The sequence below is a fragment of the Oncorhynchus kisutch genome, linkage group LG24 (genome assembly GCF_002021735.2).
Source record: "Oncorhynchus kisutch isolate 150728-3 linkage group LG24, Okis_V2, whole genome shotgun sequence".
Lineage (NCBI taxonomy): Eukaryota > Metazoa > Chordata > Actinopteri > Salmoniformes > Salmonidae > Oncorhynchus > Oncorhynchus kisutch.
The window spans coordinates 39,071,049-39,085,850 of record NC_034197.2 but is presented as its reverse complement, the minus strand read 5'-3'; the positions used below and the strand labels follow the sequence as shown (position 1 = coordinate 39,085,850).

Genomic DNA, 14,802 nt, shown 5'->3' with positions numbered 1-14,802 from the left:
AACAGTCGAGCTTTACACATTCAAAAAGTGCCCTTTTTCCGTGACATTGGAATATCTCAATTGCATCCTCCTCACATCATCTCTAATTCTCTAAACCGATTGGTGAGAAAACCTGAGTGCCCTCCACTCTGACCTTCTCCTCCAATGTGTACACTAAAATGCTTGAAATGGTACTGCTGAGATTTGAACTCAGGATCTCCTGTTTACTAGACAGGCACTTTAACCAACTAAGCCACAGCACCCATTAGAGACATATATTTTGCAGATGTGAACACCCACACCTATTTCAATCAAACCAGTCTCATTAATTTAACCCACATCTCTGTCTAGCAAAATCACATCACAAAAGAGATGTCTTTTACTAATATTGGTCAATCGAGGACAGTACATTTTTCCATTTGGGTCTCGAGATGAATAAACTCAAGAACCTCTGACATGGATTCTTAAACTATGATTTGGGACCCAAAGCAGTTATTAACATGTCATAGCATGGGTCGCGAGATAGGAGTAAACATTCAGAATCATTACACTATTTCTTCATATGTTGGTCGTTCGAGGACACTGCATTTCTCATTTGGCCCTCGAGCTTAAAAATTGTAAAAACCTCTGAAACAGCAGTATGAAATAGTGTATGATTCTGAATGTTTACTCATATCTCACGACCCATCTATGACATGTTAATAACTGCTTTGGGTCCCAAATCATAGTTTAAGAATCCATGTCAGAGGTTCTTGAGTTTATTCATCTCGAGACCCAAATGAAAAATGTACTGTCCTCGATTGACCAATATTAGTAAAAGACATCTCTTTTGTGATGTGATTTTGCTAGACAGAGATGTGGGTTAAATTAATGAGACTGGTTTGATTGAAATAGGTGTGGGTGTTCACATCTGCAAAATATATGTCTCTAATGGGTGCTGTGGCTTAGTTGGTTAAAGTGCCTGTCTAGTAAACAGGAGATCCTGAGTTCAAATCTCAGCAGTACCATTTCAAGCATTTTAGTGTACACATTGGAGGAGAAGGTCAGAGTGGAGGGCACTCAGGTTTTCTCACCAATCGGTTTAGAGAATTAGAGATGATGTGAGGAGGATGCAATTGAGATATTCCAATGTCACGGAAAAAGGGCACTTTTTGAATGTGTAAAGCTCGACTGTTTCTTCACTTTATTCATTATCGAGAACAATATGAAAAGTGTTTAGCCAGCTTGTGCACATCACTTTCCCAGCCTATGTAGGCTTTACAAATCCACCTCTTGTAGCCAGCCGTGATCGTATAGTGGTTAGTACTCTGCGTTGTGGCCGCAGCAACCCCGGTTCGAATCCGGGTCACGGCACTGCAATGAAATTTCAGAAGGGTTCTTTTTTGAACAGGTTAAGATTTACTCTGAAAGCTTAGAAACTCAGCAACTCTGCCTTTTGACAAAGTTCCCCAGCATATCGCAGGTTAATTACTTACACGAACTGATTCATCTGCTGTTTCAGAGGTTTTTACCATTTTTAAGCTCGAGGGCCAAATGAGAAATGCAGTGTCCTCGAACGACCAACATTATGAAGAAATAGTGTATGATTCTGAATGTTTACTCATATCTCACGACCCATCTATGACATGTTAATAACTGCTTTGGGTCCCAAATCATAGTTTAAGAATCCATGTCAGAGGTTCTTGAGTTTATTCATCTCGAGACCCAAATGAAAAATGTACTGTCCTCGATTGACCAATATTAGTAAAAGACATCTCTTTTGTGATGTGATTTTGCTAGACAGAGATGTGGGTTAAATTAATGAGACTGGTTTGATTGAAATAGGTGTGGGTGTTCACATCTGCAAAATATATGTCTCTCATGGGTGCTGTGGCTTAGTTGGTTAAAGTGCCTGTCTAGTAAACAGGAGATCCTGAGTTCAAATCTCAGCAGTACCATTTCAAGCATTTTAGTGTACACATTGGAGGAGAAGGTCAGAGTGGAGGGCACTCAGGTTTTCTCACCAATCGGTTTAGAGAATTAGAGATGATGTGAGGAGGATGCAATTGAGATATTCCAATGTCACGGAAAAAGGTCACTTTTTGAATGTGTAAAGCTCGACTGTTTCTTCACTTTATTCATTATCGAGAACAATATGAAAAGTGTTTAGCCAGCTTGTGCACATCACTTTCCCAGCCTATGTAGGCTTTACAAATCCACCTCTTGTAGCCAGCCGTGATCGTATAGTGGTTAGTACTCTGCGTTGTGGCCGCAGCAACCCCGGTTCGAATCCGGGTCACGGCACTGCAATGAAATTTCAGAAGGGTTCTTTTTTGAACAGGTTAAGATTTACTCTGAAAGCTTAGAAACTCAGCAACTCTGCCTTTTGACAAAGTTCCCCAGCATATCGCAGGTTAATTACTTACACGAACTGATTCATCTGCTGTTTCAGAGGTTTTTACCATTTTTAAGCTCGAGGGCCAAATGAGAAATGCAGTGTCCTCGAACGACCAACATTATGAAGAAATAGTGTATGATTCTGAATGTTTACTCATATCTCACGACCCATCTATGACATGTTAATAACTGCTTTGGGTCCCAAATCATAGTTTAAGAATCCATGTCAGAGGTTCTTGAGTTTATTCATCTCGAGACCCAAATGAAAAATGTACTGTCCTCGATTGACCAATATTAGTAAAAGACATCTCTTTTGTGATGTGATTTTGCTAGACAGAGATGTGGGTTAAATTAATGAGACTGGTTTGATTGAAATAGGTGTGGGTGTTCACATCTGCAAAATATATGTCTCTCATGGGTGCTGTGGCTTAGTTGGTTAAAGTGCCTGTCTAGTAAACAGGAGATCCTGAGTTCAAATCTCAGCAGTACCATTTCAAGCATTTTAGTGTACACATTGGAGGAGAAGGTCAGAGTGGAGGGCACTCAGGTTTTCTCACCAATCGGTTTAGAGAATTAGAGATGATGTGAGGAGGATGCAATTGAGATATTCCAATGTCACGGAAAAAGGGCACTTTTTGAATGTGTAAAGCTCGACTGTTTCTTCACTTTATTCATTATCGAGAACAATATGAAAAGTGTTTAGCCAGCTTGTGCACATCACTTTCCCAGCCTATGTAGGCTTTACAAATCCACCTCTTGTAGCCAGCCGTGATCGTATAGTGGTTAGTACTCTGCGTTGTGGCCGCAGCAACCCCGGTTCGAATCCGGGTCACGGCACTGCAATGAAATTTCAGAAGGGTTCTTTTTTGAACAGGTTAAGATTTACTCTGAAAGCTTAGAAACTCAGCAACTCTGCCTTTTGACAAAGTTCCCCAGCATATCGCAGGTTAATTACTTACACGAACTGATTCATCTGCTGTTTCAGAGGTTTTTACCATTTTTAAGCTCGAGGGCCAAATGAGAAATGCAGTGTCCTCGAACGACCAACATTATGAAGAAATAGTGTATGATTCTGAATGTTTACTCATATCTCACGACCCATCTATGACATGTTAATAACTGCTTTGGGTCCCAAATCATAGTTTAAGAATCCATGTCAGAGGTTCTTGAGTTTATTCATCTCGAGACCCAAATGAAAAATGTACTGTCCTCGATTGACCAATATTAGTAAAAGACATCTCTTTTGTGATGTGATTTTGCTAGACAGAGATGTGGGTTAAATTAATGAGACTGGTTTGATTGAAATAGGTGTGGGTGTTCACATCTGCAAAATATATGTCTCTCATGGGTGCTGTGGCTTAGTTGGTTAAAGTGCCTGTCTAGTAAACAGGAGATCCTGAGTTCAAATCTCAGCAGTACCATTTCAAGCATTTTAGTGTACACATTGGAGGAGAAGGTCAGAGTGGAGGGCACTCAGGTTTTCTCACCAATCGGTTTAGAGAATTAGAGATGATGTGAGGAGGATGCAATTGAGATATTCCAATGTCACGGAAAAAGGGCACTTTTTGAATGTGTAAAGCTCGACTGTTTCTTCACTTTATTCATTATCGAGAACAATATGAAAAGTGTTTAGCCAGCTTGTGCACATCACTTTCCCAGCCTATGTAGGCTTTACAAATCCACCTCTTGTAGCCAGCCGTGATCGTATAGTGGTTAGTACTCTGCGTTGTGGCCGCAGCAACCCCGGTTCGAATCCGGGTCACGGCACTGCAATGAAATTTCAGAAGGGTTCTTTTTTGAACAGGTTAAGATTTACTCTGAAAGCTTAGAAACTCAGCAACTCTGCCTTTTGACAAAGTTCCCCAGCATATCGCAGGTTAATTACTTACACGAACTGATTCATCTGCTGTTTCAGAGGTTTTTACCATTTTTAAGCTCGAGGGCCAAATGAGAAATGCAGTGTCCTCGAACGACCAACATTATGAAGAAATAGTGTATGATTCTGAATGTTTACTCATATCTCACGACCCATCTATGACATGTTAATAACTGCTTTGGGTCCCAAATCATAGTTTAAGAATCCATGTCAGAGGTTCTTGAGTTTATTCATCTCGAGACCCAAATGAAAAATGTACTGTCCTCGATTGACCAATATTAGTAAAAGACATCTCTTTTGTGATGTGATTTTGCTAGACAGAGATGTGGGTTAAATTAATGAGACTGGTTTGATTGAAATAGGTGTGGGTGTTCACATCTGCAAAATATATGTCTCTAATGGGTGCTGTGGCTTAGTTGGTTAAAGTGCCTGTCTAGTAAACAGGAGATCCTGAGTTCAAATCTCAGCAGTACCATTTCAAGCATTTTAGTGTACACATTGGAGGAGAAGGTCAGAGTGGAGGGCACTCAGGTTTTCTCACCAATCGGTTTAGAGAATTAGAGATGATGTGAGGAGGATGCAATTGAGATATTCCAATGTCACGGAAAAAGGGCACTTTTTGAATGTGTAAAGCTCGACTGTTTCTTCACTTTATTCATTATCGAGAACAATATGAAAAGTGTTTAGCCAGCTTGTGCACATCACTTTCCCAGCCTATGTAGGCTTTACAAATCCACCTCTTGTAGCCAGCCGTGATCGTATAGTGGTTAGTACTCTGCGTTGTGGCCGCAGCAACCCCGGTTCGAATCCGGGTCACGGCACTGCAATGAAATTTCAGAAGGGTTCTTTTTTGAACAGGTTAAGATTTACTCTGAAAGCTTAGAAACTCAGCAACTCTGCCTTTTGACAAAGTTCCCCAGCATATCGCAGGTTAATTACTTACACGAACTGATTCATCTGCTGTTTCAGAGGTTTTTACCATTTTTAAGCTCGAGGGCCAAATGAGAAATGCAGTGTCCTCGAACGACCAACATTATGAAGAAATAGTGTATGATTCTGAATGTTTACTCATATCTCACGACCCATCTATGACATGTTAATAACTGCTTTGGGTCCCAAATCATAGTTTAAGAATCCATGTCAGAGGTTCTTGAGTTTATTCATCTCGAGACCCAAATGAAAAATGTACTGTCCTCGATTGACCAATATTAGTAAAAGACATCTCTTTTGTGATGTGATTTTGCTAGACAGAGATGTGGGTTAAATTAATGAGACTGGTTTGATTGAAATAGGTGTGGGTGTTCACATCTGCAAAATATATGTCTCTCATGGGTGCTGTGGCTTAGTTGGTTAAAGTGCCTGTCTAGTAAACAGGAGATCCTGAGTTCAAATCTCAGCAGTACCATTTCAAGCATTTTAGTGTACACATTGGAGGAGAAGGTCAGAGTGGAGGGCACTCAGGTTTTCTCACCAATCGGTTTAGAGAATTAGAGATGATGTGAGGAGGATGCAATTGAGATATTCCAATGTCACGGAAAAAGGGCACTTTTTGAATGTGTAAAGCTCGACTGTTTCTTCACTTTATTCATTATCGAGAACAATATGAAAAGTGTTTAGCCAGCTTGTGCACATCACTTTCCCAGCCTATGTAGGCTTTACAAATCCACCTCTTGTAGCCAGCCGTGATCGTATAGTGGTTAGTACTCTGCGTTGTGGCCGCAGCAACCCCGGTTCGAATCCGGGTCACGGCACTGCAATGAAATTTCAGAAGGGTTCTTTTTTGAACAGGTTAAGATTTACTCTGAAAGCTTAGAAACTCAGCAACTCTGCCTTTTGACAAAGTTCCCCAGCATATCGCAGGTTAATTACTTACACGAACTGATTCATCTGCTGTTTCAGAGGTTTTTACCATTTTTAAGCTCGAGGGCCAAATGAGAAATGCAGTGTCCTCGAACGACCAACATTATGAAGAAATAGTGTATGATTCTGAATGTTTACTCATATCTCACGACCCATCTATGACATGTTAATAACTGCTTTGGGTCCCAAATCATAGTTTAAGAATCCATGTCAGAGGTTCTTGAGTTTATTCATCTCGAGACCCAAATGAAAAATGTACTGTCCTCGATTGACCAATATTAGTAAAAGACATCTCTTTTGTGATGTGATTTTGCTAGACAGAGATGTGGGTTAAATTAATGAGACTGGTTTGATTGAAATAGGTGTGGGTGTTCACATCTGCAAAATATATGTCTCTCATGGGTGCTGTGGCTTAGTTGGTTAAAGTGCCTGTCTAGTAAACAGGAGATCCTGAGTTCAAATCTCAGCAGTACCATTTCAAGCATTTTAGTGTACACATTGGAGGAGAAGGTCAGAGTGGAGGGCACTCAGGTTTTCTCACCAATCGGTTTAGAGAATTAGAGATGATGTGAGGAGGATGCAATTGAGATATTCCAATGTCACGGAAAAAGGTCACTTTTTGAATGTGTAAAGCTCGACTGTTTCTTCACTTTATTCATTATCGAGAACAATATGAAAAGTGTTTAGCCAGCTTGTGCACATCACTTTCCCAGCCTATGTAGGCTTTACAAATCCACCTCTTGTAGCCAGCCGTGATCGTATAGTGGTTAGTACTCTGCGTTGTGGCCGCAGCAACCCCGGTTCGAATCCGGGTCACGGCACTGCAATGAAATTTCAGAAGGGTTCTTTTTTGAACAGGTTAAGATTTACTCTGAAAGCTTAGAAACTCAGCAACTCTGCCTTTTGACAAAGTTCCCCAGCATATCGCAGGTTAATTACTTACACGAACTGATTCATCTGCTGTTTCAGAGGTTTTTACCATTTTTAAGCTCGAGGGCCAAATGAGAAATGCAGTGTCCTCGAACGACCAACATTATGAAGAAATAGTGTATGATTCTGAATGTTTACTCATATCTCACGACCCATCTATGACATGTTAATAACTGCTTTGGGTCCCAAATCATAGTTTAAGAATCCATGTCAGAGGTTCTTGAGTTTATTCATCTCGAGACCCAAATGAAAAATGTACTGTCCTCGATTGACCAATATTAGTAAAAGACATCTCTTTTGTGATGTGATTTTGCTAGACAGAGATGTGGGTTAAATTAATGAGACTGGTTTGATTGAAATAGGTGTGGGTGTTCACATCTGCAAAATATATGTCTCTCATGGGTGCTGTGGCTTAGTTGGTTAAAGTGCCTGTCTAGTAAACAGGAGATCCTGAGTTCAAATCTCAGCAGTACCATTTCAAGCATTTTAGTGTACACATTGGAGGAGAAGGTCAGAGTGGAGGGCACTCAGGTTTTCTCACCAATCGGTTTAGAGAATTAGAGATGATGTGAGGAGGATGCAATTGAGATATTCCAATGTCACGGAAAAAGGTCACTTTTTGAATGTGTAAAGCTCGACTGTTTCTTCACTTTATTCATTATCGAGAACAATATGAAAAGTGTTTAGCCAGCTTGTGCACATCACTTTCCCAGCCTATGTAGGCTTTACAAATCCACCTCTTGTAGCCAGCCGTGATCGTATAGTGGTTAGTACTCTGCGTTGTGGCCGCAGCAACCCCGGTTCGAATCCGGGTCACGGCACTGCAATGAAATTTCAGAAGGGTTCTTTTTTGAACAGGTTAAGATTTACTCTGAAAGCTTAGAAACTCAGCAACTCTGCCTTTTGACAAAGTTCCCCAGCATATCGCAGGTTAATTACTTACACGAACTGATTCATCTGCTGTTTCAGAGGTTTTTACCATTTTTAAGCTCGAGAGCCAAATGAGAAATGCAGTGTCCTCGAACGACCAACATTATGAAGAAATAGTGTATGATTCTGAATGTTTACTCATATCTCACGACCCATCTATGACATGTTAATAACTGCTTTGGGTCCCAAATCATAGTTTAAGAATCCATGTCAGAGGTTCTTGAGTTTATTCATCTCGAGACCCAAATGAAAAATGTACTGTCCTCGATTGACCAATATTAGTAAAAGACATCTCTTTTGTGATGTGATTTTGCTAGACAGAGATGTGGGTTAAATTAATGAGACTGGTTTGATTGAAATAGGTGTGGGTGTTCACATCTGCAAAATATATGTCTCTCATGGGTGCTGTGGCTTAGTTGGTTAAAGTGCCTGTCTAGTAAACAGGAGATCCTGAGTTCAAATCTCAGCAGTACCATTTCAAGCATTTTAGTGTACACATTGGAGGAGAAGGTCAGAGTGGAGGGCACTCAGGTTTTCTCACCAATCGGTTTAGAGAATTAGAGATGATGTGAGGAGGATGCAATTGAGATATTCCAATGTCACGGAAAAAGGTCACTTTTTGAATGTGTAAAGCTCGACTGTTTCTTCACTTTATTCATTATCGAGAACAATATGAAAAGTGTTTAGCCAGCTTGTGCACATCACTTTCCCAGCCTATGTAGGCTTTACAAATCCACCTCTTGTAGCCAGCCGTGATCGTATAGTGGTTAGTACTCTGCGTTGTGGCCGCAGCAACCCCGGTTCGAATCCGGGTCACGGCAATGCAATGAAATTTCAGAAGGGTTCTTTTTTGAACAGGTTAAGATTTACTCTGAAAGCTTAGAAACTCAGCAACTCTGCCTTTTGACAAAGTTCCCCAGCATATCGCAGGTTAATTACTTACACAAACTGATTCATCTGCTGTTTCAGAGGTTTTTACCATTTTTAAGCTCGAGGGCCAAATGAGAAATGCAGTGTCCTCGAACGACCAACATTATGAAGAAATAGTGTATGATTCTGAATGTTTACTCATATCTCACGACCCATCTATGACATGTTAATAACTGCTTTGGGTCCCAAATCATAGTTTAAGAATCCATGTCAGAGGTTCTTGAGTTTATTCATCTCGAGACCCAAATGAAAAATGTACTGTCCTCGATTGACCAATATTAGTAAAAGACATCTCTTTTGTGATGTGATTTTGCTAGACAGAGATGTGGGTTAAATTAATGAGACTGGTTTGATTGAAATAGGTGTGGGTGTTCACATCTGCAAAATATATGTCTCTAATGGGTGCTGTGGCTTAGTTGGTTAAAGTGCCTGTCTAGTAAACAGGAGATCCTGAGTTCAAATCTCAGCAGTACCATTTCAAGCATTTTAGTGTACACATTGGAGGAGAAGGTCAGAGTGGAGGGCACTCAGGTTTTCTCACCAATCGGTTTAGAGAATTAGAGATGATGTGAGGAGGATGCAATTGAGATATTCCAATGTCACGGAAAAAGGGCACTTTTTGAATGTGTAAAGCTCGACTGTTTCTTCACTTTATTCATTATCGAGAACAATATGAAAAGTGTTTAGCCAGCTTGTGCACATCACTTTCCCAGCCTATGTAGGCTTTACAAATCCACCTCTTGTAGCCAGCCGTGATCGTATAGTGGTTAGTACTCTGCGTTGTGGCCGCAGCAACCCCGGTTCGAATCCGGGTCACGGCACTGCAATGAAATTTCAGAAGGGTTCTTTTTTGAACAGGTTAAGATTTACTCTGAAAGCTTAGAAACTCAGCAACTCTGCCTTTTGACAAAGTTCCCCAGCATATCGCAGGTTAATTACTTACACAAACTGATTCATCTGCTGTTTCAGAGGTTTTTACCATTTTTAAGCTCGAGAGCCAAATGAGAAATGCAGTGTCCTCGAACGACCAACATTATGAAGAAATAGTGTATGATTCTGAATGTTTACTCATATCTCACGACCCATCTATGACATGTTAATAACTGCTTTGGGTCCCAAATCATAGTTTAAGAATCCATGTCAGAGGTTCTTGAGTTTATTCATCTCGAGACCCAAATGAAAAATGTACTGTCCTCGATTGACCAATATTAGTAAAAGACATCTCTTTTGTGATGTGATTTTGCTAGACAGAGATGTGGGTTAAATTAATGAGACTGGTTTGATTGAAATAGGTGTGGGTGTTCACATCTGCAAAATATATGTCTCTAATGGGTGCTGTGGCTTAGTTGGTTAAAGTGCCTGTCTAGTAAACAGGAGATCCTGAGTTCAAATCTCAGCAGTACCATTTCAAGCATTTTAGTGTACACATTGGAGGAGAAGGTCAGAGTGGAGGGCACTCAGGTTTTCTCACCAATCGGTTTAGAGAATTAGAGATGATGTGAGGAGGATGCAATTGAGATATTCCAATGTCACGGAAAAAGGTCACTTTTTGAATGTGTAAAGCTCGACTGTTTCTTCACTTTATTCATTATCGAGAACAATATGAAAAGTGTTTAGCCAGCTTGTGCACATCACTTTCCCAGCCTATGTAGGCTTTACAAATCCACCTCTTGTAGCCAGCCGTGATCGTATAGTGGTTAGTACTCTGCGTTGTGGCCGCAGCAACCCCGGTTCGAATCCGGGTCACGGCACTGCAATGAAATTTCAGAAGGGTTCTTTTTTGAACAGGTTAAGATTTACTCTGAAAGCTTAGAAACTCAGCAACTCTGCCTTTTGACAAAGTTCCCCAGCATATCGCAGGTTAATTACTTACACAAACTGATTCATCTGCTGTTTCAGAGGTTTTTACCATTTTTAAGCTCGAGGGCCAAATGAGAAATGCAGTGTCCTCGAACGACCAACATTATGAAGAAATAGTGTATGATTCTGAATGTTTACTCATATCTCACGACCCATCTATGACATGTTAATAACTGCTTTGGGTCCCAAATCATAGTTTAAGAATCCATGTCAGAGGTTCTTGAGTTTATTCATCTCGAGACCCAATGAAAAATGTACTGTCCTCGATTGACCAATATTAGTAAAAGACATCTCTTTTGTGATGTGATTTTGCTAGACAGAGATGTGGGTTAAATTAATGAGACTGGTTTGATTGAAATAGGTGTGGGTGTTCACATCTGCAAAATATATGTCTCTAATGGGTGCTGTGGCTTAGTTGGTTAAAGTGCCTGTCTAGTAAACAGGAGATCCTGAGTTCAAATCTCAGCAGTACCATTTCAAGCATTTTAGTGTACACATTGGAGGAGAAGGTCAGAGTGGAGGGCACTCAGGTTTTCTCACCAATCGGTTTAGAGAATTAGAGATGATGTGAGGAGGATGCAATTGAGATATTCCAATGTCACGGAAAAAGGTCACTTTTTGAATGTGTAAAGCTCGACTGTTTCTTCACTTTATTCATTATCGAGAACAATATGAAAAGTGTTTAGCCAGCTTGTGCACATCACTTTCCCAGCCTATGTAGGCTTTACAAATCCACCTCTTGTAGCCAGCCGTGATCGTATAGTGGTTAGTACTCTGCGTTGTGGCCGCAGCAACCCCGGTTCGAATCCGGGTCACGGCACTGCAATGAAATTTCAGAAGGGTTATTTTTTGAACAGGTTAAGATTTACTCTGAAAGCTTAGAAACTCAGCAACTCTGCCTTTTGACAAAGTTCCCCAGCATATCGCAGGTTAATTACTTACACAAACTGATTCATCTGCTGTTTCAGAGGTTTTTACCATTTTTAAGCTCGAGAGCCAAATGAGAAATGCAGTGTCCTCGAACGACCAACATTATGAAGAAATAGTGTATGATTCTGAATGTTTACTCATATCTCACGACCCATCTATGACATGTTAATAACTGCTTTGGGTCCCAAATCATAGTTTAAGAATCCATGTCAGAGGTTCTTGAGTTTATTCATCTCGAGACCCAAATGAAAAATGTACTGTCCTCGATTGACCAATATTAGTAAAAGACATCTCTTTTGTGATGTGATTTTGCTAGACAGAGATGTGGGTTAAATTAATGAGACTGGTTTGATTGAAATAGGTGTGGGTGTTCACATCTGCAAAATATATGTCTCTCATGGGTGCTGTGGCTTAGTGGTTAAAGTGCCTGTCTAGTAAACAGGAGATCCTGAGTTCAAATCTCAGCAGTACCATTTCAAGCATTTTAGTTGTACACATTGGAGGAGAAGGTCAGAGTGGAGGGCACTCAGGTTTTCTCACCAATCGGTTTAGAGAATTAGAGATGATGTGAGGAGGATGCAATTGAGATATTCCAATGTCACGGAAAAAGGTCACTTTTTGAATGTGTAAAGCTCGACTGTTTCTTCACTTTATTCATTATCGAGAACAATATGAAAGTGTTTAGCCAGCTTGTGCACATCACTTTCCCAGCCTATGTAGGCTTTACAAATCCACCTCTTGTAGCCAGCCGTGATCGTATAGTGGTTAGTACTCTGCGTTGTGGCCTCAGCAACCCCGGTTCGAATCCGGGTCACGGCAATGCAATGAATTTCAGAAGGGTTATTTTTTGAACAGGTTAAGATTTACTCTGAAAGCTTAGAAACTCAGCAACTCTGCCTTTTGACAAAGTTCCCCAGCATATCGCAGGTTAATTACTTACACAACTGATTCATCTGCTGTTTCAGAGGTTTTTACCATTTTTAAGCTCGAGGCCAAATGAGAAATGCAGTGTCCTCGAACGACCAACATTATGAAGAATAGTGTATGATTCTGAATGTTTACTCATATCTCACGACCCCATCTATGACATGTTAATAACTGCTTTGGGTCCCAAATCATAGTTTAAGAATCCATGTCAGAGGTTCTTGAGTTTATTCATCTCGAGACCCAAATGAAAAATGTACTGTCCTCGATTGACCAATATTAGTAAAAGACATCTCTTTTGTGATGTGATTTTGCTAGACAGAGATGTGGGTTAAATTAATGAGACTGGTTTGATTGAAATAGGTGTGGGTGTTCACATCTGCAAAATATATGTCTCTCATGGGTGCTGTGGCTTAGTTGGTTTAAAGTGCCTGTCTAGTAAACAGGAGATCCTGAGTTCAAATCTCAGCAGTACCATTTCGAAGCATTTTAGTGTACACATTGGAGGAGAAGGTCAGAGTGGAGGGCACTCAGGTTTTTCTCACCAATCGGTTTAGAGAATTAGAGATGATGTGAGGAGGATGCAATTGAGATATTCCAATGTCACGGAAAAAGGTCACTTTTGAATGCTGTAAAGCTCGACTGTTTCTCTCACTTTATTCATTATCGAGAACAATATGAAAGTGTTTAGCCAGCTTGTGCACATCACTTTCCAAGCCTATGTAGGCTTTACAAATCCACCTCTTGTAGCCAGCCGTGATCGTATAGTGTTGTTAGTACTCTGCGTTGTGGCCGCAGCAACCCCGGTTCGAATCGGGTGATGGCAAAGCAATGAAAATTCAGAAGGGTTCTTTTTTGAACAGGTTAAGATTACTCTGAAAGCTTAGAAACTCAGCAACTCTGCCTTTTGACAAAGTTCCCAGCATATCGCAGGTTAATTACTTACACAAACTGATTCATCTGCTGTTTCAGAGGTTTTTACCATTTTTAAGCTCGAGAGGCCAAATGAGAATGCAGTGTCTCGAACGACCAACATTATGAAGAAATAGTGTATGATTCTGAATGTTTACTCATATCTCACGACCCATCTATGACATGTTAATAAGTTGGGTCCCAAATCATAGTTAAGAATCCATGTCAGAGGTTCTTGAGTTTATTCATCTCGAGACCCAAATGAAAAATGTACTGTCTCGATTGACCAATATTAGTAAAAGACATCTCTTTTGTGATGTGATTTTGCTAGACAGAGATGTGGGTTAAATTAATGAGACTGGTTTGATTGAAATAGGTGTGGGTGTCAAATCTGCAAAATATATGTCTCTCATGGGTGTTGTGGCTTATGGTTAAAAGTGCCTGTCTAGTAAACGGAGATCCTGAGTTCAAATCTCAGCAGTACCATTTCAAGCATTTTATTGTACACTTGGAGGAGAAGGTCAGAGTGGAGGGCACTGTTTTCTCCAATCGGTTTAGAGAATTAGAGATGATGTGAGGAGGATGCAATTGAGATATTCCAATGTCACGGAAAAAGGGCACTTTTTGAATGTGTAAAGCTCGATGTTTCTTCACTTTATTCATTATCGAGAACAATATGAAAAGTGTTTAGCCAGCTTGTGCACATCACTTTCCAGCCTAGGGCTTTACAAATCCACCTCTTGTAGCCAGCCGTGATCGTATAGGGTTAGTACTCTGCGTTGTGGCCGCAGCAACCCCGGTTCGAATCCGGGGTCACGGCAATGCAATGAAATTTCAGAGGGGTTCTTTTTTGAACAGGTTAAGATTTACTCTGAAAGCTTAGAAACTCAGCAACTCTGCCTTTTGACAAAGTTCCCAGCATATCGCAGGTTAATTACTTACACGAACTGATTATCTGCTGTTTCAGAGGTTTTTACCATTTTTAAGCTCGAGAGCAAAATGAGAAATGCAGTGTCCTCGAACGACAAACATTATGAAGAAATAGTGTATGATTCTGAATGTTTACTCATATCTCACGACCCATCTATGACATGTAATAACTGCTTTGGTCCCAAATCATAGTTTAAGATCCATGTCAGAGGGTCTTGAGTTTATCATCTCGAGACCCAAATGAAAAATGACTGTCCTCGATGACCAATATTAGTAAAAAGACATCTCTTTGGGATGTGATTTTGCTAGACAGAGATGTGGTTAAAATTAATGAGACTGGTTTGATTGAAATAGGTGTGGGTGTT

At 40.4% G+C, this 14,802-nt stretch overlaps 28 non-coding genes across 28 annotated transcripts; 27 read left to right on the top strand and 1 right to left on the bottom strand.

The window, feature by feature from the left end:
* Positions 1-168: 168 nt before the first annotated feature.
* On the bottom strand, positions 169-242 carry trnat-agu (transfer RNA threonine (anticodon AGU)). The gene has a single exon. It is a non-coding gene; the product is annotated as a tRNA-Thr (tRNA).
* Positions 243-912: 670 nt separating this feature from the next.
* Positions 913-986, top strand: trnat-agu (transfer RNA threonine (anticodon AGU)). The gene has a single exon. It is a non-coding gene; the product is annotated as a tRNA-Thr (tRNA).
* Positions 987-1,260: 274 nt separating this feature from the next.
* trnah-gug (transfer RNA histidin (anticodon GUG)) lies at positions 1,261-1,332 on the top strand. The gene has a single exon. It is a non-coding gene; the product is annotated as a tRNA-His (tRNA).
* A 510-nt stretch (positions 1,333-1,842) lies between these two features.
* On the top strand, positions 1,843-1,916 carry trnat-agu (transfer RNA threonine (anticodon AGU)). The gene has a single exon. It is a non-coding gene; the product is annotated as a tRNA-Thr (tRNA).
* Positions 1,917-2,190: 274 nt separating this feature from the next.
* On the top strand, positions 2,191-2,262 carry trnah-gug (transfer RNA histidin (anticodon GUG)). The gene has a single exon. It is a non-coding gene; the product is annotated as a tRNA-His (tRNA).
* Positions 2,263-2,772: 510 nt separating this feature from the next.
* On the top strand, positions 2,773-2,846 carry trnat-agu (transfer RNA threonine (anticodon AGU)). The gene has a single exon. It is a non-coding gene; the product is annotated as a tRNA-Thr (tRNA).
* Positions 2,847-3,120: 274 nt separating this feature from the next.
* trnah-gug (transfer RNA histidin (anticodon GUG)) lies at positions 3,121-3,192 on the top strand. The gene has a single exon. It is a non-coding gene; the product is annotated as a tRNA-His (tRNA).
* A 510-nt stretch (positions 3,193-3,702) lies between these two features.
* On the top strand, positions 3,703-3,776 carry trnat-agu (transfer RNA threonine (anticodon AGU)). Its single transcript has one exon. It is a non-coding gene; the product is annotated as a tRNA-Thr (tRNA).
* Positions 3,777-4,050: 274 nt separating this feature from the next.
* Positions 4,051-4,122, top strand: trnah-gug (transfer RNA histidin (anticodon GUG)). The gene has a single exon. It is a non-coding gene; the product is annotated as a tRNA-His (tRNA).
* A 510-nt stretch (positions 4,123-4,632) lies between these two features.
* On the top strand, positions 4,633-4,706 carry trnat-agu (transfer RNA threonine (anticodon AGU)). Its single transcript has one exon. It is a non-coding gene; the product is annotated as a tRNA-Thr (tRNA).
* A 274-nt stretch (positions 4,707-4,980) lies between these two features.
* Positions 4,981-5,052, top strand: trnah-gug (transfer RNA histidin (anticodon GUG)). Its single transcript has one exon. It is a non-coding gene; the product is annotated as a tRNA-His (tRNA).
* Positions 5,053-5,562: 510 nt separating this feature from the next.
* On the top strand, positions 5,563-5,636 carry trnat-agu (transfer RNA threonine (anticodon AGU)). The gene has a single exon. It is a non-coding gene; the product is annotated as a tRNA-Thr (tRNA).
* Positions 5,637-5,910: 274 nt separating this feature from the next.
* On the top strand, positions 5,911-5,982 carry trnah-gug (transfer RNA histidin (anticodon GUG)). Its single transcript has one exon. It is a non-coding gene; the product is annotated as a tRNA-His (tRNA).
* Positions 5,983-6,492: 510 nt separating this feature from the next.
* Positions 6,493-6,566, top strand: trnat-agu (transfer RNA threonine (anticodon AGU)). The gene has a single exon. It is a non-coding gene; the product is annotated as a tRNA-Thr (tRNA).
* A 274-nt stretch (positions 6,567-6,840) lies between these two features.
* trnah-gug (transfer RNA histidin (anticodon GUG)) lies at positions 6,841-6,912 on the top strand. Its single transcript has one exon. It is a non-coding gene; the product is annotated as a tRNA-His (tRNA).
* A 510-nt stretch (positions 6,913-7,422) lies between these two features.
* On the top strand, positions 7,423-7,496 carry trnat-agu (transfer RNA threonine (anticodon AGU)). The gene has a single exon. It is a non-coding gene; the product is annotated as a tRNA-Thr (tRNA).
* A 274-nt stretch (positions 7,497-7,770) lies between these two features.
* On the top strand, positions 7,771-7,842 carry trnah-gug (transfer RNA histidin (anticodon GUG)). The gene has a single exon. It is a non-coding gene; the product is annotated as a tRNA-His (tRNA).
* A 510-nt stretch (positions 7,843-8,352) lies between these two features.
* trnat-agu (transfer RNA threonine (anticodon AGU)) lies at positions 8,353-8,426 on the top strand. Its single transcript has one exon. It is a non-coding gene; the product is annotated as a tRNA-Thr (tRNA).
* Positions 8,427-8,700: 274 nt separating this feature from the next.
* trnah-gug (transfer RNA histidin (anticodon GUG)) lies at positions 8,701-8,772 on the top strand. Its single transcript has one exon. It is a non-coding gene; the product is annotated as a tRNA-His (tRNA).
* A 510-nt stretch (positions 8,773-9,282) lies between these two features.
* Positions 9,283-9,356, top strand: trnat-agu (transfer RNA threonine (anticodon AGU)). The gene has a single exon. It is a non-coding gene; the product is annotated as a tRNA-Thr (tRNA).
* A 274-nt stretch (positions 9,357-9,630) lies between these two features.
* On the top strand, positions 9,631-9,702 carry trnah-gug (transfer RNA histidin (anticodon GUG)). Its single transcript has one exon. It is a non-coding gene; the product is annotated as a tRNA-His (tRNA).
* Positions 9,703-10,212: 510 nt separating this feature from the next.
* trnat-agu (transfer RNA threonine (anticodon AGU)) lies at positions 10,213-10,286 on the top strand. The gene has a single exon. It is a non-coding gene; the product is annotated as a tRNA-Thr (tRNA).
* Positions 10,287-10,560: 274 nt separating this feature from the next.
* On the top strand, positions 10,561-10,632 carry trnah-gug (transfer RNA histidin (anticodon GUG)). The gene has a single exon. It is a non-coding gene; the product is annotated as a tRNA-His (tRNA).
* Positions 10,633-11,141: 509 nt separating this feature from the next.
* trnat-agu (transfer RNA threonine (anticodon AGU)) lies at positions 11,142-11,215 on the top strand. The gene has a single exon. It is a non-coding gene; the product is annotated as a tRNA-Thr (tRNA).
* Positions 11,216-11,489: 274 nt separating this feature from the next.
* On the top strand, positions 11,490-11,561 carry trnah-gug (transfer RNA histidin (anticodon GUG)). Its single transcript has one exon. It is a non-coding gene; the product is annotated as a tRNA-His (tRNA).
* A 510-nt stretch (positions 11,562-12,071) lies between these two features.
* Positions 12,072-12,144, top strand: trnat-agu (transfer RNA threonine (anticodon AGU)). Its single transcript has one exon. It is a non-coding gene; the product is annotated as a tRNA-Thr (tRNA).
* Positions 12,145-12,418: 274 nt separating this feature from the next.
* Positions 12,419-12,490, top strand: trnah-gug (transfer RNA histidin (anticodon GUG)). Its single transcript has one exon. It is a non-coding gene; the product is annotated as a tRNA-His (tRNA).
* A 507-nt stretch (positions 12,491-12,997) lies between these two features.
* On the top strand, positions 12,998-13,072 carry trnat-agu (transfer RNA threonine (anticodon AGU)). Its single transcript has one exon. It is a non-coding gene; the product is annotated as a tRNA-Thr (tRNA).
* Positions 13,073-14,802: the final 1,730 nt, after the last annotated feature.